At 42.2% G+C, this 21,259-nt stretch overlaps 1 pseudogene; it reads left to right on the top strand.

The window, feature by feature from the left end:
• The first annotated feature begins 2,821 nt into the window (after positions 1-2,821).
• On the top strand, positions 2,822-3,205 carry LOC116884421 (annotated as a pseudogene).
• Positions 3,206-21,259: the final 18,054 nt, after the last annotated feature.

Here is a 21,259-nt window from a genome sequence, read left to right as displayed (position 1 = left end):
TCTCATTTCTGCTTTCACTGTTTGTACTTTGAATTCCCATTGGGGGAAAACCTTGCTCAAACCCTGAGTAGGGGAGTCTGAGAACATTATTTACACAATAAGGATAATATTTTTCTTTGAGATAGGATTCCAGGCAATGCTCTATAATGCAAGTTTAATTAGGCTTCGTATATAGTCATCCCTATCTTTCCCTCATGTTTGAAAGATAACTGACCCCATTGTTTCCTTTTACCAAAGACAATGTTAAAAACCATGCTCTTTGTAGAAGAAGTAAGTCCACAGATAATTTTGTGTCCTATGAATGTATATAGGTCATGAAGTGACTATTATACTTTTAGAATTTTGTCTTACAGTATATATATATATATATATATATATATATATATATATATATATATATATTATATGATGTACCACACATAGAATGCACAATGAATGATGGCATTGTGATGGTTTGCATGAGAAGTATGCCTTTTAGGCTCAGATATTTGACTCCAGGTAGTAATGGTATTTAGGGGATGTTATGGAACCTTAGGGGTATGTCAGTGGGAACAGGCTTTGAGAATTCACAGCTTTGCCCACTTCCAGTTCACTGTCTGTCTTGTGATTGTTGTTGAAGATGTGGCCTTTCAGCTTCTTGCTTCTTCTACCTCCCTCCTTGAGCATTATGGACTTTCACTATGAGACTGTAGGCCCAAATGAACTCTTTCTTGTTAAAATTGCTTTTTATCATGACATTTTTTAAATTTATTTTTATTTTATGTGCCTTGCCTGTATCTATGTCTGTGTTGAGGGTGTCAGACCCTCTGAAACTGGATGGAGTTACAGACAGTTGTGAACTGCTGAGTGGGTGCTAGGAATTGAATCTGGATCCTCTGGAAGATCAGACAGAGCTCTTAACCATGGAGCCAACTCTCCAGCCCTTCATCATGGTATTATTTTTTTAATCTAAACAATGGAAAGGTAACTAATATATTCTATTTATTTGTTAAGAATCTTTTGATATTATAAAATGTACTCCAAGTGTCAATTTTAATGCTAGAAACACATTTCATCAGGAGGACAGCTTACACTACTCCATACTGGTGGGTGTTTAGTGTGTTTTCTAGTTTTTATTTCTAACGATAATAAAATGTCTTGTAGCTAAATTTTTGACATCATTTAATTTCCTTCTCCTCTTTTGATACTCTGTATTCTGCCACAACTTCTATAACAATAATTTAAACTTACTGATGTTTTCATATGGTTTGAGTCTTTTATGATTCAACAACTTGTTAAAGCCATTTTCGAGTGTTTATCTTTCTTTGAAAACAAAAGGTTTAATTATTCTTAATTCAAACCCTTGATCCTGTTGTTGAGCCTTGCAACTGAGTGGGAACATCTCATATATTTTTAAAAGGCATCTAAACATAAGTATCTTGTACCTGCTATTTCTTAGTGAGTATCCTTGGTGATATGAGAGATTTTGGTTCAGCTCACAATGTACTTTGTCCTTTATTATCCCTGCAGAAAAATGTTCCAGTGGAGACAAAATGAGAAACAAGGTCGGTTTCTCTGCGTTAGCTTGGGTACTCTTGGCCTCCCGTTAGGATATGGTAAACACTGTATGTGAAATAGAAAATCCTCACAAGTTTTTTAGGCAACAGTGAAACAGTTATTTCAGGCAGGGGGTTGGCAACCTGATGCCCTTGAGAGGCAAGTCATGGCTTTTGTATTGGGTCTTGCACAACACCAGAAAGTAAGGGTTATTTGCTTTGCCTTTGCTGTGTTACTACTGAAGTCACATGGCTGGACTTGTTTGAAAGGGCAGTAGGGTAGAGCTGAGTAGCTATGAAGCAAATTGAAATGGCTTGAGAATTAAACTTCACACAGAACATGCACTGAAGCTGAGGCATTGAGTAAACGAACGCCCGAGAACAAAGATCCTCAAGCTTGGCAGTGGATGGAGAAAATGTTAGCAGATACAGGGAGGTCAGAAGGAAGAGCTGGAAAGGGGAGGGAGGTGATTCTGCTGATGCTTACAGGTGATGCTTGGAGTGGAGAGGGCAGGAAAGTCAAGACAATGAATTGGAAGGAGACAGAGACAGGGCGTGGGTCAGCAGTGCTCACTCAAGCTGTAACTAACATAAAGGGGATGAAAGTTGAGGAAGCCACTGAATTTGTCATCAGGAGAGAATTAATGGCCAACTTTGGGGCGCTGGTTTGGTAGAGCTACAAGATAGAGAAAAAGAGAAAAGAAGTTTAGTAAGGAGTGGGTGTTGCCAGTGGGGTTGGGGCCCATTGGAGGAATGTTACTGGCAATGTATTTTTTAAATATTGATGAAGGGAAGGATAGACATAGGAAAGGAGCTAGAAGACCAGGCTCATTGTGTACTGTGCTGTGTGCGTTTCCAGGTAACAGGACGCAATCATGGACAAACCATGGACAGCTGGTCTCACCAAGCCTAAAAGCCAGATGATGGTGTGCTAGTTGGTTGGTTGATTGATTACTTATTTATTTATTTGTTTATTTATTTATTGTTAACTTGAAATAAACTAGAGTCACGTAGGAGAAGAGAATCATAGATGGACAATTGCTCCCACCAGATTGGCAACCAGATATACCACCAGTGGGTAAATCTTTGGGGCATTTTCTTGATTGATGATTGATGTATGAGGGCCCAGTCCTCTGTGGATGGTACCACCTATAGGCAAGTAGTGCTGGGTGGTATAAGAAAACAGGTTGATCAAGGCACAGAGAGCAAGCCAGTAAGACATGTTCTTCTGCTGGCTTCTTCATCGGTGCTATCTGTGAGATGACTGCCATCTGTTTCGTGGCATCATGGTTGCCCTCCAGCCTCTGGTGAAGATCGTCAAAAATGAGGACCAAGAAGTTTATCAGGCACCAGTCAGACCGATATGTCAAAATTATGCACTGGCAGAAACCCAGAGGTATCGGCAACAGGGTTCGGAGAAGATTCAGAGGCCAGATCCTGATGATCAGTGCCCAGCAGCTTCCAGAGGTTTCTGGTCCACAACGTCAAGGAGCTGGAGTGCAGCTGATGTGCACCAAGTTCTATTGTGCTGAGGTTGCTCATGATGTTTCCTCTAAGAACCGAAAAGCCATCGTAGAAAGAGCAGCACTGGGGCCATCACGGTCACCAATCCCAACGCCAGGCTGTGCAGCAAAGAAAATGAATGGATGGCTTGCGTGCATGTTTTCTGAAGAACTGAAGAAGAGAAGGGAAAAGAAAAGAAATGCTCCTGCATGGTCTTTGCTTCAGTTCTTGCCTTCCATATTCCTTCCTGGAGTTCCTGCCTGGCTTCCCTCAGTGTATATTGTTTATATAGTATATAGTATATAGTATATAGTATATAGTACATAGTATATAGTATATAGTATATAGTACATAGTATATAGTATATAGTATATAGTATATAGTATATAGTATATAGTATATAGTACATAGTATATAGTATATAGTATATAGTATATAGTATATAGTACATAGTATATAGTATATAGTATATAGTATATAGTACATAGTACATAGTATATAGTATATAGTATATAGTATATAGTATATAGTATATAGTATATAGTATATAGTATATAGTATATAGTGTAAACCAAACTACACCCTTTCCTTCTCCAACTGTGTTTTGGTTAGTGCTTTATTCTAACAGCAGAGAAACAAACTGATGCCAAGCCAATAATTGCAGTAAGTTAAAGGCTGGGCAAGCACTCTGCAGGAAGAGAGTGACGCCTCATGGTCTAACACAGATGCGAATACCGAGGATGGCATGGGAATGGATTAAACTGAGGTGGGGTCAAAGGAAAAGGAGAAACATGGGAAGGAGGCCGTGGGAAGGTGCAGGACAATATGGAAGGACCTAGAGTAGGGGAGGATCAGACTTGGAGCTGGCTGTGTGGTGCAGCCCAGGAGCTGAGGCATAATGGAAGGTCATCCTTTTCTCTATTTGACGTTCTCTATCCAGGGTCAATTTTGTGGTTGTGAAACACAGCCTTCATTTCAAAGAGGATAAAAGTTAGTTTATTCTGGATCCAAGTATGAGTGACCAGGGCTCGGGAACACAGGTTTAGCCCCCACCCCCAGATTCCATGGTCCAATGTACAGACAGTTTCATAAAGTTCTCACAGTGACAGAACATCATATACATCTGTAGTAACTAAGTGGGAGCTTACACGAAAGCGAAGAATCTCGGCTATTGGCACAGATACTCTTACGGCATTCTTGGTCTTTTGGTTGTTGGAAAATATAGCTTTTTAAGTTGATACATTCCAAGAGGTCTCATCTGTTAGTCACAGGGTTTTAGGTCAGACACGGGGTCTGGGGGTGTTGGTGGTGGTGGACAAGGCATGGTTACAGATAGCCCAAGATAAATTGTAACTAGGATTTGAACTTTCAACCTTTCAGCTTCTCCTCAACCCCTGCAGTTCTAATCAGTCAATCAGCCTTGCAGTAGGTCAGTAAAGTACATAGCTTCTTCCTGGAAATGTTGTTTTTATAATTAAAGAAGTAGATTACGGGTCTGCCTGGCTGGCATCAGCCATCACCAGTATAGGGGAGGCAAATGGAAGCCTGTAAGAGTCCTGAGTCTCTGGGGAGAGAGGAAGAGGTGGTGGGGGAGGACTGGGGAGAGTGGAGGGAGGGGAAACTGGTCAGGGTGTAATCTATGAGAGAAGAATAAAAGGAAAAAATCTAAAAAATGAAGCAACAGCAACAACAACAGCAGCAGCAACAACAACAGCAGCAGCAGCAGCAACAACAACAACAACAACAACAGCAATGACACATTACACATTCAAAACCCAACAGGGAGTCTGGTTTTTAAAGGACACCTATGGAATATCCTTTAATCAAGAATAGGTTTTTTTATACCAGGTACCGAAGTTAAATCAGGAACAGATAAACCAGTTAAACAACCCCATAACTCCTAAGGAAATAGAACCAGTCATTAAAGGTCTCCCAACCAAAAAGAGCCCAGGTCCAGACGGGTTCAGTGCAGAATTCTATCAGACCTTCATAGAAGACCTCATACCAATATTATCCAACCTATTCCACAAAATTGAAACAGATGGAGCACTACCGAATTCCTTCTATGAAGCCACAATTACTCTTATACCTAAACCATACAAAGACCCAACAAAGAAAGAGAACTTCAGACCAATTTCCCTTATGAACATCGATGCAAAAATACTCAACAAAATTCTGGCAAACCGAATCCAAGAGCACATCAAAACAATCATCCACCATGATCAAGTAGGCTTCATCCCAGGCATGCAGGGATGGTTTAATATATGGAAAACCATCAACGTGATCCATTATATAAACAAACTGAAAGAACAAAACCATGATCATTTCATTAGATGCTGAAAAGCATTTGACAAAATTCAACACCCTTCATGATAAAAGTCCTGGAAAGAATAGGAATTCAAGGTCCATACCTAAACATAGTAAAAGCCATATACAGCAAACCAGTGGCTAACATTAAACTAAATGGAGAGAAACTTGAAGCAATTCCACTAAAATCAGGGACTAGACAAGGCTGCCCACTCTCTCCCTACTTATTCAATATAGTTCTTGAAGTTCTAGCCAGAGCAATCAGACAACAAAAGGAGGTCAAGGGGATACAGATCGGAAAAGAAGAAGTCAAAATATCACTATTTGCAGATGATATGATAGTATATTTAAGTGATCCCAAAAGTTCCACCAGAGAACTACTAAAGCTGATAAACAACTTCAGCAAAGTGGCTGGGTATAAAATTAACTCAAATAAATCAGTAGCCTTCCTCTACACAAAAGAGAAACAAGCCGAGAAAGAAATTAGGGAAACGACACCCTTCATAATAGACCCAAATAATATAAAATACCTCGGTGTGACTTTAACCAAGCAAGTAAAAGATCTGTACAATAAGAACTTCAAGACACTGAAGAAAGAAATTGAAGAAGACCTCAGAAGGTGGAAAGATCTCCCATGCTCATGGATTGGCAGGATTAATATAGTAAAAATGTCCATTTTACCAAAAGCGATCTACAGATTCAATGCAATCCCCATCAAAATACCAATCCAATTCTTCAAAGAGTTAGACAGAACAATTTGCAAGTTCATCTGGAATAACAAAAAACCCAGGATAGCTAAAACTATCCTCAACAATAAAAGGACTTCAGGGGGACTCACTATCCCTGAACTCAAGCAGTATTACAGAGCAATAGTGATAAAAAACTGCATGGTATTGGTACAGAGACAGACAGATAGACCAATGGAACAGAATTGAAGACCCAGAAATGAACCCACACACCTATGGTCACTTGATTTTTTTTGACAAAGGAGCCAAATCCATCCAATGGAAAAAAAAGATAGCATTTTCAGCAAATGGTGCTGGTTCAACTGGAGGTCAACATGTAGAAGAATGCAGATCGATCCATGCTTATCACCCTGTACAAAGCTTAAGTCCAAGTGGATCAAGGACCTCCACATCAAACCAGACACACTCAAACTAATAGAAGAAAAACTAGGAAGCATCTGGAACACATGGGCACTGGAAAAAATTTCCTGAACAAAACACCAATGGCTTATGCTCTAAGATCAAGAATCGACAAATGGGATCTCATAAAACTGCAAAGCTTCTGTAAGGCAAAGGACACTGTGGTTAGGACAAAAGCGGCAACCAACAGATTGGGAAAAGATCTTTACCAATCCTACAACAGATAGAGGCCTTATATCCAAAATATACAAAGAACTCAAAAAAGTTAGACCGCAGGGAGACAAATAACCCTATTAAAAAATGGGGTTCAGAGCTAAACAAAAAATTCACAGCTGAGGAATGCCGAATGGCTGAGAAACACCTAAAGAAATGTTCAACATCTTTAGTCATCAGGGAAATGCAAATCAAAACAACCCTGACATTTCACCTCACACCAGTGAGAATGGCTAAGATCAAAAACTCGGGTGACAGCAAATGCTGGCGAGGATGTGGAGAAAGAGGAACACTCCTCCATTGTTGGTGGGATTGCAGACTGGTACAACCATTCTGGAAATCAGTCTGGAGGTTCCTCAGAAAATTGGACATTAAACTGCCTGAGGATCCAGCCATACCTCTCTTGGGCATATACCCAAAAGATGCCCCAACATATAAAAAAGACACGTGCTCCACTATGTTCATAGCAGCCTTATTTATAATAGCCAGAAGCTGGAAAGAACCCAGATGCCCTTCAACAGAGGAATGGATACAGAAAATGTGGTACATCTACACAATGGAATATTACTCAGCTATCAAAAACAACGAGTTTATGAAATTTGTAGGCAAATGGTTGGAACTGGAAAATATCATCCTGAGTGAGCTAACCCAATCACAGAAAGACATACATGATATGCACTCATTGATAAGTGGCTATTAGCCCAAATGCCTGAATTACCCTAGATGCCTAGAACAAATGAAACTCAAGACGGATGATCAAAATGTGAATGCTTCACTCCTTCTTTAAAAGGGGAACAAGAATACCCTTGGCAGGGAAGAGAGAGGCAAAGATTAAAACAGAGACTGAAGGAACACCCATTCAGAGCCTGCCCCACATGTGGCCCATACATATACAGCCACCCAATTAGACAAGATGGATGAAGCAAAGAAGTGCAGAAGTGTAGATCGCTCCTGAGAGACACAGCCAGAATACAGCAAATACAGAGGCGAATGCCAGCAACAAACCACTGAACTGAGAATAGGACCCCTGTTGAAGGAATCAGAGAAAGAACTGGAAGAGCTTGAAGGGGCTCGAGACCCCCATATGTACAACAATGCCAAGCAACCAGAGCTTCCAGGGACTAAGCCACTACCTAAAGACTATACATGGACTGACCCTGGACTCTGACCTCATAGGTAGCAACGAATATCCTAGTAAGAGCACCAGTAGAAGGGGAAGCCCTGGGTCCTGCTAAGACTGAACCCCCAGTGAACTAGACTGTCGGGGGGAGGGCGGCAATGGGGGGAGGGTGGGGAGGGGAACACCCATAAGGAAGGGGGGGGGGGAGGGGGATGTTTGCCCTGACACCGGGAAAGGGAATAACACTCGAAATGTATATAAGAAATATTCAAGTTAATATAAAAAAAAAAAGGAATAGGTTTCTTTGTTTGTTTGCTTCTTTAAACAAATATGTTTTGCAAACTTCTCCTCTATGGAATGAAGTGTGAGATCAGCCGTGCTGGACAGCTTACTTACTCACCGATTCTCAGGAGTACCAAATAAGGGCTGTGAAAACAAGAACCCCTCCCTCTAATTCCTCGGTTGGTAAATACCTTAGAAGGAGAGCCCTGACTCAACCCTACACATCTTATTTTTTGAAGGTTCTTCGATGTGAACGGTCCTTGGTTTCATTTAAATTGGAGCTCACAACTTAAAGTTCTAAGGAAATGGTATCAGATGAATGGGCCATGTGCCTGTATTTTTAAACACACACACATTTCTTCATGTTCTGCGAGTAGCGGCTCAGAGAAAGAAATGATGTCTTTGTGGAAGGCAGGGCATCTATCTCCGAGATTGCTCCTTCCCTGGCAGCCGAGGTAATAAGACTTCTGCAGTGCTCGTCAGCTGTGGTACAGTTGTGTTTCTGGGGCTTCCCCAGGTGACATTTTGCAGACATTACCCTGGAGAAAGATTGTAATTTTTTTTTCTTCTTCTTTTCGTATTGACTTCTCGTTCTACTCAATACGGGATTTATCCAGAGAAGAGGACTTTGCCAATTGCTTTTCTTCTGCTGAGAATTATAGATCTCATGAGTTCTTTGTCTAGCTGAAGGTTTGCCAAGACACTTAACGTTTGATTAAGAATAAAACACAAACCACACACAACCTTTATTCAGCAGGCATGATAAGTGTATTTTACATGCTTTCAGCTACAGAGAGCTATATTAACAACCTGTTACTGGAAAAATGTCAAGAGTATTTCCTGTCTCTTGGGATGATTATTTATCTTCTGAAAGTATAAAGACTTGTTTTTAACACTCCTGACAAGAAGTAAAAACGAATTGTACATTTTAGGGAAATGTTTACTTTTCATGTATCTTCTTTGAGATTAGTTTAAAAGCTGTGGAAAAGGCATAGGGATCATGATCAGTAATACACAGATCTGATTCAGTCTCTTTTCTCAGTTTGATTTTTGCAGAGGACTTGTAGGACTTCCTCTTTAAATATTATGTGTGTGTGTCTGCGCACGTGAATGCAGATAACTGCAGTCGCCACAAGAGGGCATCAGCTCCCATGGAGCTGGAGCTACAGGTGGTTGTGAGTTGCCTGATGTGAGTGCTGGGAACTTCAGTCCCCTGTAAGAGCAGTACGCACTCCTAACCATTGAACCATCCTGCCAGCTCCAGGACTCAGCTCTCTTGATTTGCAGCTGCTCTGCTAACGCTGATTTCATTTTCTTTCTTTTTTTTTTTTAAGGGATTTTATTTATTTATGTATATGAGTACACTGTAGCTGGCTTCAGACACACCAGAAGAGGGCATCAGATTTCATTACAGATGGCTGTGAGCCACCATGTGGTTGCTGGGAATTGAACTCAGGACCTCTGGAAGAGCAGTCAGTGCTCTTAACCACTGAGCCATCTCTCCAGCCCGATTTCATTTTCTATAAACAGGTTTGTCATTTTAAAAAGAGCAAAGGAAAGGTTCCACATGTGTGCAAGAAGAAACAGACAAAATTCTTACTCTTCTCTTTATCTGGACATACACTCTTCTTAGGCACAGTAAAGGAAAAGATTTGATTGGAAATTCCAGCCTTTCTTAACTAGCTTGTACCTGGGTACAGATGCCTTTCTTGTGGCGAGGTAGCAGGACCTCATTACTATATGATAGTCAATAGCTCTTGAGTTGAAATGTAGCTGCATTTATATTTAAAAACCCTAGAGAACCCATTATTAAATGCAAGCAGGAATATTAATAAAAGGGAGACTAGGGGTAGAGCTCAAGTCAAAGAAAGACAGGTGGGAATGTTTGACTGTGGTTACTTAGGGCAAGAGGAGACAGAAGCTCATTACAAACCTCCTTTGGAGCATTAAAACTGAGCAAATTCCATTGTTCCTGTGACAAAGAACGAAGGACCGAGGGCTGGGACAGAGGCTGTATAAGAAGTCTGTGAGTACTTAGTTTAAGCTTAGCAATTGTCCATGATCTGTTTTGTCTCAAGGTTTATGGTTGGGGGTGTAGTCTCTTGGGTTGGTATTGAGATGTAGGACAGAAATTTTAGGTTTTGGGATTTAGACGGACAAATCCTCTCAGTCACTGGAGCTGCTGCTCTCAAAAGAGACTGTAGGACTCATTTTTCTGCCTCCATGTTTGATGGTTTGAGTACTCCTATCAGTCAAGGAAGAGTCTGGCAAAGTATTCCTTCCCCACAAAAGAGTTAATATTGAGAAAGGGGTAGACTGATGAGTGTGATTTCTCCCACAAGGCGAAGCCATTGGTCCACAGAATACTTGAGGATAGAAGGTTTCAAGATTGGGGAGGGCCAAGGAAGACATAAGGCCATGAGGTATTTACAACTTCAGCTACTTTTCTATTGCTGTGACAAAACTCCATGATCAAGGAAGTACTTATAAAAGGAAGAATTTAATTGAACTTACGGTTCTAGAGGGTTAGAGCCCATGATGGTGGAGTAAACGCACAGCAGTAGGAATGGCTGAAAGATCACATCTTGATCCATACCAGGAGGCAGAGGGCATGCTGGAAATTGCACCAGTCTTTTGACGCCTCAAAGCCTAATGACATATCTCCAAAAGGCCACACCTCCTAATCCTTCCCAAATAGCTTTTACAATGGTGACCAGGAATTCAATCACATGAGCCTGTATGACCATTGGCATTCAAACCAGCACATTTATAAAGAATGTAGCATAACTTATTTTTATCAAAGTAATAAGAATTTCCAAGGGAAATAGGTAAGTTTGTGTGTGTGTTTTTAAGAAATCTCTCTCTCTCTCTCTCTCTCTCTCTCTCTCTCTCTCTCTCTCTCTCTCTCTCTCTGTGTGTGTGTGTGAGCATGTGTGTGTGTGTGAATGTGGTGTGAAGAAGGGGTCTCCTTAGGCTCTGTGGAAGGAGTAGAGGCAGTATCTTCCCCTCACTGGATCCCCAGTCAGGTATTTTTTACTCTTTGTAGTGTTTCACTGACTCAGCAGGCACCAAAACCCACTGACATTCTGAGTTGGAAACGGTAGACCTGCAGAGCAGCAGAAGAGAAGACAGTGGACTCACAAGAAGAGTTAGGTGGAGGCTTTGAGAATGGGTTAGGGGGCAGGGAGTGAGTGGGAAGAAAAGAGAGAGGAGATGAGGGTAGAACCCTGTACGGAAAAGTGCAGCCCTGGAAGTTTTGTCTGTAGTAAGAACAGAGCCGCTGGCTAGAGGCAAACATTAGCTTCCTCTGCTTCTTTACCTTCCTGGATCACTGGTCCAGATGGCTGTGCTGCAGGCTCAGGGCTTCCAACCCAAGCTGCTGTCTTGTCATTCTCCCATCTGAAAATGGTTGCTGGGATGCTTAGTGCTGGGGTCAGACTTGCTTCTCTGCTAATAGCCTGTGAGGGACCATCTGAGTGTGACCTCTGTACAGACGTCCATATCCACCCATGTTCAATTCCTTGCAAGGGGGTTTATTGAACTGCAAAATAGATCGAATGGAGAATCATTAAGGTCCCCCCAAACTTTCTTCCCCCAGTAGTATTGCTGGAAATAAACTTCTAATGCATGAAAAGATAAACAAAGAGAACAGCTGATAATAAGGGTTTTACAAAAGGTATAATAAAGAGTATAATAAAAAGAACCCATATCATAGTTGAATCACTGTGTTGTGACTAGTGCCATTCTAGTATAAGACATCATCTAATTTAACTCTTCAAACAACGTTTGTGTTTGTAAGATACAATATCTTATCATACAAAACATAGATATAACAATGTATCTTAAAGAAAAAAAATGGACTACAGATAGGTAGGGTGATCTAAGAAAACACCCATGGCAAATTACTTACCTGCAAAGTACTGCCAATGTTGATGACCTGAATCATTCACTCAGGGACTGTCTGTGCTTTTCACTGTGACATCAGTCCCTTGCAGACAAGATCCTTGTCAAACTTTCTTAGCCCAGAGTTTCTGGTTCCCAGGATGATGAAAAAAAAAAAAAAGAGGTACTTTACAAACACCCAATGAGTGCTTGGTCAAGCAAAGGCTGTCATGGTGTCTGGAAGCCCCAGAAAATAATAGAATATTAGCACGTTTTATTAGTCATCGTTAGCATCTACTGATTATTTTCTGCACGCAAACCATTATTGTGTGCTACAGTCTTTATATTCACTCCCATCTTGTCTGTAATCTGCAGTTCTTTGCCTCTCAGTTGTGTCCGTGCTCCAGCCTGCACAGGGAAGTGAGATGATCACTGAGCCTATTGTCTTGATCAATCTAGAAACTTCTCACTTCTCCTAAGTTCACTTTTCTGAATGTGTCCCAGCAAAGAACACTGTACTCTGGAAACAAGATCCTGTCTTTTATTATTATTATTATTATTATTATTATTATTATTATTATTATTATTGGATATTTTCTTTACTTACATTTCAAATATTATCCCCTTTCCTGATTTCCCCTTTGGCATTCCCCTATCCCTCCCCTATCTTCCTACTTCTATGAGGGTGCTCCCCCATCCACCCACCCACTCCTCTTCTTCCTGCCCTGGCATTCCCCTACATGGGGGCATTGAGTCTTCACAGGGCCAAGGACCTCTCCTTTCATTGATGCCTGACGAGGCCATTCTCTGCTACAAATGCAGCTGGAGCCATGGGTCACTCGATGTGTACTCTTTGGTTGGTGGTTTAGTCTCTGGGAGCTCTTGGAGGGGTCGATCCTGTCTTTAAATATCCCCTGGGGCCATCAAAGCTGGGCCACACTTGGAAAAGCCCAAGCAAAATCTCTCAGAGCTGTTAATTTTGCAACTCTGAAGAAGTCCCAGACTGTGTAATTTTTTTTGGTGAGGCAGATAATTGCTATTACATACTTAAAGAGCTGGAAGGGAAGACAAGAGATTGGGTATTTATGTGATTCCAAAGTGCAGAACTGTAATTGGGGCAGAAATCTCTGTGGAGGCAGATTTTAGTTCAGCATACAACAGAACTTTGAAATAATTGAAAGTTTGTGAATGGAACAGGCTGCTGGGACAGTGGATGGGAGCAGCTGAGCATGTTTTTGAAGGGGATCAAACATCTGGTAAGCCATTGAGCTGAGGGATTGTGCATTCATATCACAATCCGTTGGCTCAAAGCGCCTCACTGTGATGGAACATTCTGACATACATCCTGTGCATAAATGTGACCGTATCTTTTATATTCAAATTGAGAAACTAGGGTTAAGAATAAGCGCGCGTGTGTAAAACAGCATTAAAACAAGGAAAACTGAGAGGGAAGAGGGTCTAGTCCGAGGGAGGGGGCGGGCAGCAGGAGGTAGAAGAGCATGAGAATGGGTTTGTGGGTAAGATACAGAAACAAATGTCAATTCGATACATGTTACTCCTTCCTAAAGAGTTTACATTCTGTGCATCCACTGTGCTGTCCTCATCACAGCTACTGTAGGAAGAGAGTTTCTCCCAAATATGAGAATCAGGGAGAGATAGCTGAGCTTCTCCTTTGGCTCTCCTGGGGAGTGACAGGATTGTGATCACAGCAATGGGGAACCCGTGTTAGCAGGGTTCATCAGACTCTGGCTTGTGCTGTATAGTGTGAAATTAATACTCAGCTCCAGAGTGCTCATAATGATTGCCCGGACCCCACAGCATTGTGACAGTAAGTGGCGTCTTTGCCAGGTCAGAGAGGAAACAATAGAGAGATTTAACATTGGGTGTGGGCGACATGACTCAGAGAGGCTTAAGTATCCTGGCTGGCAGTTTCATGTTGTGTTCACCCAGCATTGTAATAGAACCATTGACACTGTACTGGATGGAACAGGAGTGCGCTCAGGTGTTTTTGAAGTCCATGATGGTGGCTATTTCTCATGATGGTGGTCCTTCCTTTTTATTCTCAATAGTAAGTCTGTCCTTCCTTTCTTCCTTCCTTCCTTCCTTCCTTCCTTCTTTGAATTCTAGACTTTGTATGAGTATGTTCATGGAGACTGCTTGTTTTTATGTGCAAGCATGTATTCTAGAATGCATGATCCATCTACCCATCCATCCATCCATCCATCCATCCATCCATCCATCCATCCACCCATCCATCCATCCTTTACCCATGGCTCCTTGCTTTCTACTTTCAGAAAAAGACTTCCTCACTGTAGCATTTCTGATAGCAACTTTCTGATCGTGAATAAGAGAAAATATATTGCTATACTTCCTGACATTTCTGGCAACCCTTTTTCTACCCACAATGGGAAGTTTTGATAAAGTAAATTGTCTTTTGTGCAGAATCTTTCTTCTCTGTGTTTCCCAGTGCCTACCATTCTCTCCGTTTCCTATTAAATGACGATTTCTCCGCATTACTTTACAAGTTGTAATTGCTTTGTTCTCCGGAAGAGAAAGGTAGGTTCATTTTCTCCCTCTACCAACAAATATCTGGGTGAGTGAATAATAGCACTGCTCATTACAGCATCTTTGCTCAGTTTTTAATGACAATTGCCCTTGTCACTCCTTGTAGACTATAGAAATTGTCTGCTCAAGAAGAGTGGGATTAACAAGTCAGAATATATTTTCAAAATGAACTGATAAGAAAATTTCGTGCTTCATTTCAAAGCATTAATTAAATGACAAGGAACTCGAGAAGTGAAATAAACAAAGAGTGGACAGGCACAACATTGACACAGCAAATGGAGAAGGGAACCGGGAGTGCACGCTGAGCAGAGAACTGGGAGCTAATTCTTCAGTTCTCAATTTACAGTCTCTTTGAAATCGTTAACTCCTGTTTCTGTTTTTCACACGGGTGCTTGCTTTTCATAGTTGTCTTCTTTAAAAGTCACTTTTCTCTCTGAGTTTGCACTTGTGGGTCTGTCTTTTATTTTCCGGATTGTTCGTTCTAGTCAGCCTAAAAAGGGCAGGGTATTTATCAGCCATCAGCTCCACACTGCCCTCCTCCGTCAAGAGTAGGCATTGCCTGTCAAATCAACAATGATTTGAAGAGAAGCGGGACACAATTTTGCAGCTATGTTCCTAATGCAAGGGTAGGGGGGCGGGGGAGAGGGGTGGGGGTGGACGAATAAAGCTCATGAATTTCATGATCAGAATTAACCATAGGGTGACCTTCTAAGGAAATGGCTTTGCAAATTTCTCTATTTTCCCTTCTTGCTTTACATTTTTCTTTTAAGTTAATTAATTAACATCCCAATCCCCCCCCCCCCTCTCGGTCCCCCCCCCCCCGTCCCAAAGTCTTTCCCCTCCCCCTCCCTCTTTCCTCTGAGAGGGTGGGCTCTCCCTCTTACACTTTTGCATCAAGTTTCTTCTGGATTAGTCACATCCTCTCCTACTGTGGCCAGACAAGGCAGCCCTGTTAGGGAACAGATACCCAGATACCACAGTCAGGCTACAGCTTTAGGGAGAACCTCTGCTCCAGTTGTTGGGGACCCACATGGAGACTGAGTTGTATGACAGCTACATAGCTACATATGTGTCTGGGCTATGGGACAGCCCGTGTTCGCTCTTTGGTTGGTGGCTCAGTCTCTGAGAGCTCCCAAAGGCCCAGGTTAGTTGACACTGTTGGTCTTCCTGTAGAGTTCCCACCCCCTTCAGGGCCTTCATTCCTTCCCCCAACTCTTCCATAAGGGACCCCAACCTCTGTCCAGCGTTTGGCTGTGGGCATCTGCATCTGGTTCAGTCAGCTGATGATTAGAGACTCTCGGATGACAGTTATGCCAGGCTCCTGTCTGCAAGCATAACCGAGTACCAGTCATAGTGTCGGGAATCGGTGCTCGCCCATGGTCTGGGTCTCAAGTTGGGCCAGCTATTGCTTGGCCTTTCCCTCCATCTCTGCTCCATTTTTGCCCCTGCTTTTCCTTTGATAAGACAAATTTTGGGTGGGAAGTTTTGTGAGTGGGCTGGTGTCCTTATCCCTCTACTGGGGTCCTGTCTGGTTATAGAAAGTGGACTCTTCCACTTCCCTGTCCCCACTATTAGGCATCTCGGCTAAGGTCACCTGTATTGAATCCTCTCCCACTATAGGTCTCTGGGAGGTCCTAGAGATTCCCCCAATTTCCACTCCCAGCAGCTGCAGATTTCCATTCATTCTCCTAGCTCTCTGGGCCTCTCTCCTGTCTCTCCCCACACCTGATCCTGCCCCTTTTCCTCTTCTCCTCCCCCTCCCACTCAGGTCCCTCCCTCTCACTGTCTCCTGTGACTATTTGTTCCCCCTTCTAAGTGAGATTCAAGCATCCTCTCTTGGGCCTTCTTTCTTGTTTAACTTCTTTGGGTCTGTGGGGTGCATTATGGGTATTCTGTACTTTATGGCTAATATCCACTTATCAGTGAGAACATACCATGCCCGTCCTTTTGGGTCTCACTAAGGATGATATTTTCTAGTTTGCCTGCAAAATTCAGAAGTCCTTGTTTTTAGTAGTTGTATAGTATTCCATGGTACAAACGAACCACATTTGCTGTGTCCATTCCCCGGTTGAGGGACATCTGGGTTGTTTCCAGTTTCTAGCTATTACAAATAAAGATGCTATAAACATAGTGGAACACATGTCCTTGTGGTTTGGTGGGGCATCTTTTAGGCTTATGCCCAGGAGCAGTGTAGCTGGGTCTTCAGGTAGAACAATTTCCAACTTTCTGAGAAACCATCAAATTGATTTCCAGAGTGGTTGTACAAGTTTGCAATCCCACCAGCAATGGAGGAGTGTCCCCCTTGCTCCACATCCTCACCATCTGCTGTCACTTGAGGTTTCGATCTTAGTCATTCTGACAGATGTAAGATAGAATCTCAGGGTTGTTTTGATTTGCATTTCCCTGATGACTAAGGACATTGGACATTTCTTCAAGCACATCTCAAATAGTAGAGATTTCTCTGTTGAGAATTCTCTATTTAGCTCTGTGCCCCATTTTTAAAAATTGGGTTATTTGGTTTGGTGGTGTTTAATTTCTTGAGTTCTTTCTATATTTTGGTGCTCTGTCAGATGCAGGGTTGGAGAAGATCTTTTCCCAATCTGTAGGTTGCCATTTTGTCCTATTGACAAAAGGCTCAGTGGCCTTAGCCTTGCAGAAGCCTTTCCTTTTCATGAGGTCCCATTTATTAATTTTTGATCTTAGTGCCTGAGATATTAGCATTCTGTTCATGAACTTGTCTCCTGTGCTAATGTGTTCGAGAAAATTCCCCACTTTCTCTTCTATTAGTTTTAGTGTGTCTGGTTTATGCTGACGCTTTTGATCTACTTGGACTTGAGTTTTGTGCAGGGTGATAGATACAGATTGGTTTGCGTTCTTCTAGATGGAGACACCACAATGCCATGAGTTCAAGAACACAACAGCAGCGTCATGCCCAGAAGAAGTGTTACACGGCCTCCTGCTGCTCCCTGTCCCGGTGTTTCCTGAGCCAAATATAGATGTCTCATTTAGAGTTGAACACTTAACAGTCACTTATTCTCTTCACTGTCTATCAGTTATGAATCTCTGAAGTTACTACTGACCTCTGCAAAAGAAAGTTACCTAAAAAAAAAAGAAAAAAAAAACCCAAAAAACTAAGAGCGGCACTGATCTACAGTTATAAACACAATTATTTAGAAAGCGATTTAAATGGTGTACCATGTCCTTTTAAAAAATAACAGCAGAAGCTTCACCACTAAGAGTGCCCCAGCCTCGGGCTTTTGACCAGGTTCACAGTACCAGAAATGAAATGCCTTCTGTGGAGCAGGTTTTACTTGAAATCAGAAAGTGTTCAGTTACCTCCCATAACATAGCTGCCACTATTACAGCAGTGGGCACAGCTTGCCTGGCTGGGTGGTAGTGTTGTGTGCAGGGACCACAGCTGAGTGAGACGCTCAGTGACAATTCCCCCAGCAGCCTTTGTAGCATCTTCGGCAGCAGGTGGGTTAGTCAATAGGGAGGAAGCTTCCAGCTTCTAATCTGGTTCCAGTTTGATTTCTCTATGTCTCGTGACTAGAGTCTGTGATGTCCTAAAAACTAGAGTCTTACTGGCTAGTTTTGTTGGGTCTCTATCAGCAGCACCAATTGTCTGTATTCTTTGTGGGTGGGGGAGGTTGGTATCAGGGGTCTGCCTGATCAACTCATAGGTAGCCAGCCCACTTGGCATTAATATTACCATTTAATAACCCATGGCTTTTGGCTGCAGCTTCACCCTGGCTATTGTTTAATGTCTTTTTATTCAAATCGTACTTTTTTTTGTTAAAAAAGGAAGAACATAATAATTTAATAAATTATATATAATCAATATAATTAATTTGTGTGTATAGGGGTACCGGGAGAGGGGCAGTGACAGAGATGTAAAGTGAATAAATGAATAAATTAATGGAAAAAAATCTTCATTGGCAAATTTTACTTTTCGATTAGCTTATGACCGAGAGGGAGAGGAAGGCTCAGGCTATGACAATGGCTGGTCTGATGGTTCAGTTGTCTGACAGAGGAGTCTAACAGAACCTCATCAATATTTACTGAATAAATAGACGGAAGATAGACTTTCTGGTCTTGGATTCTTAGACTCAGATGAACGACTTTGTCTTCGCAGTGAGGAGATCCCAGTCTCCAATCTGCAGTCTCTCACAGTACTTCCCTGGTCCCTAGGAGCCTGACTCACCCACGTGGAGTTTCTCTTGTAGAGCAGCCCTGTTCTCCTCACGTTTCTCTTTGGATCAAATTATTATTATTATTATTATTATTATTATTATTATTATTAGTGCATGGAGTTGCTTTTTTCTTTCTATGTCTCTGAGCTACAATTCTGTTTTTTTAGCAAATGATTATTTTCTCAGTTACAACTTGACAAGTTGCAATCGCTCTGCTCCTAATTGCTCTCTACTCGAAACTACCTACTGCTTTTCTCTCATGACGTAGGTCCATTGACCATCTGGTTCTGAGCTGGCTCGTGGAAAGCCTCCCGAAGTGTGAGCGGTCCTCCCGGTCAGAAGTGCAGATCCTCTCTATTCAATCCTAACTCTTTCCCCACGAGCAACATTGACTAGTTCATCTCTCGCACCTAGCACGGAGCCTAACAGAGCCTCAGCACGACATATTTATTGAATAAATAGATGGAAGATATACTTTCTGGTCTTGGGTTCTTAGAATCAGATGAAGGGGTTTATCTTTGTGGTGGGGGAGACTGCAGATTTCTGTCTTTACGCTAATCCTTGCCCTTAAACTTGCTACAAGTTTACTCAATGGATGCTTTGGGCTTTTGTGACATTTTGATGTTTCTCAGACATCCGAGCTAACATCTGGAGATAGTTCACAACAGAGACATGTGCAGCATGTCTGTGCCCACTTCTCCCTGTAGCCTGCAGTAATAAATTACTTCCTCGCAGTAACCAGAGGCAGATTTGGACGGAGGGCTGTGTCTGGTCACGTGTTTGTTGCTGGCTCCAGGACTCCCTTCAGCTTGCTGCTCATTTGTAAAGCGGGCATTATCCCAAACCTGTCAGCTGAACCAGAGCCTGCGGTGTGTCCTGTCTGCTTGCACACGCGGGTGTGTAGGCTTCTTCTGAGAAGAACAGGCCTATGTCGCCTTTTCTAGACACGCGCGGACTGTAACTGGTAAAGCTAATGTCCTGCAGGATCTTTTGTTGTTGTTGTTCAGGGGAGGCAAACCTAGGGCCAAGGGCCTGATTCATGCTGTTTTACCCACTCTTGAGTTGCTGGGATAACAAGGCTACATCACCAGGCTCAATGCCTTCAGTTCAGTGCTCTAATATTGAAACATTTCAACTATATACACAAGTCTAAAACATGCATTGAGTTCGTGCTTAACCCCCACCAGCTCCCCTCAGCCAGTGCTTTGCCCGGTCGGTTACCCATCTCCTGATGGTTTGCTTTCACGGAACGAAAACAAACCAGAAGCGCTACATCACCTGAATCATAAAGCGTTCAGTGTGTGTCTCTAACACACAGCGACTTAAAAATAGTCCAGGTGGTGTCAGCACACCTGTTCAAGCCCACGCCTTTGGACCACTTTGGAAATCAGAGTGCGCACAGTTTCCTGACTTTGTTACTGACTTTGGAATGCAGGTGTCCCCTGTTAGATTCTTTTTTTCTCATATGGATCTGGTAGGTTGAATGCTACTGGTATGTGTTTGACATGCCCTCTGTTCCCCAACTGTCGGATATCTGTCAGTTAGCTCTAGAGCAGAACTCTCTGGTGGAAATATATAGGGAAAGTCATGTCGGTACCTTAATGGGTTCTAGAAAATTTCTAATTACTTTCTACAAGAGGCCTTCCTGTTATAGCACTATTTGGCAAGGGCTTGCAAGCAGTAAGATGAACCGTCAGGCTTGAGAACTCAGGTCTCTCGAATTTGTAAGAAAGAGTATTGTAGTGTAGATTCTTATGAAATGATGCACTCTTTCATAAGAGCCGGCAAGCATCTTCTGTTACGTCTAGGGGCTGCTTCTCTGTCTTCTGTATGTTTTGTCCATGGTCTAGTGGTTGGTGATTTTTTTTCCAAAACAATGAATTCTATTTTTATTGTTTAAATTGTCTGTATGTGTCCATGGAGGCCAGAAGAAGGTACTGGATCTCCTGGTGTTGGAGTTATAGGGGGTTGTGAGTCATCTGTTGTGGGAGATGACTGGGAATTGAACTTGGTCCCCTGGAAGCAACCAATTTTATTTATTTATTTTTTAAATTTTATTTAACCTTTGAGCCACCTTTCCAGTCCTATTGATCATTTTATTCTCTCTCTCTCTCTCTCTCTCTCTCTCTCTCTGTCCTTCCCTTCTCTTCTCCCTTTCCCTCCCTCCCTCCCTCCCTCTCTCTCCCTCTCTCTCCCTCTCCCCGTGTCCCTCCCTTCCTTTGGCTGAATATTCACATCGTATATGGGGCTCAGAAATTATGAATTTTCACTCTGTTTCTGGTTCTTATGTGGTTCTTACTATCTGCAGTATCTGTAGACTTGAAACCTGAGCCTGCTGAAATCTGGTCCATCTCTTCAGGCTCGCGTTCTGAACCGAGGCTACTTTCTCTCAGAATAATTCCCTAATTCCTCAAGTGGATCCATCCTTTCTTAGAGTCATTTTATAATAATTCTCCTCTCTCCCAGTGCTTGCCACGAATCTCCTTTCCTCGTTTAAATTTATATCCTGTGCAG

Source organism: Rattus rattus, chromosome 15 (assembly GCF_011064425.1).
Source record: "Rattus rattus isolate New Zealand chromosome 15, Rrattus_CSIRO_v1, whole genome shotgun sequence".
NCBI lineage: Eukaryota > Metazoa > Chordata > Mammalia > Rodentia > Muridae > Rattus > Rattus rattus.
This window is presented reverse-complemented; position numbering and strand designations above follow the sequence as displayed.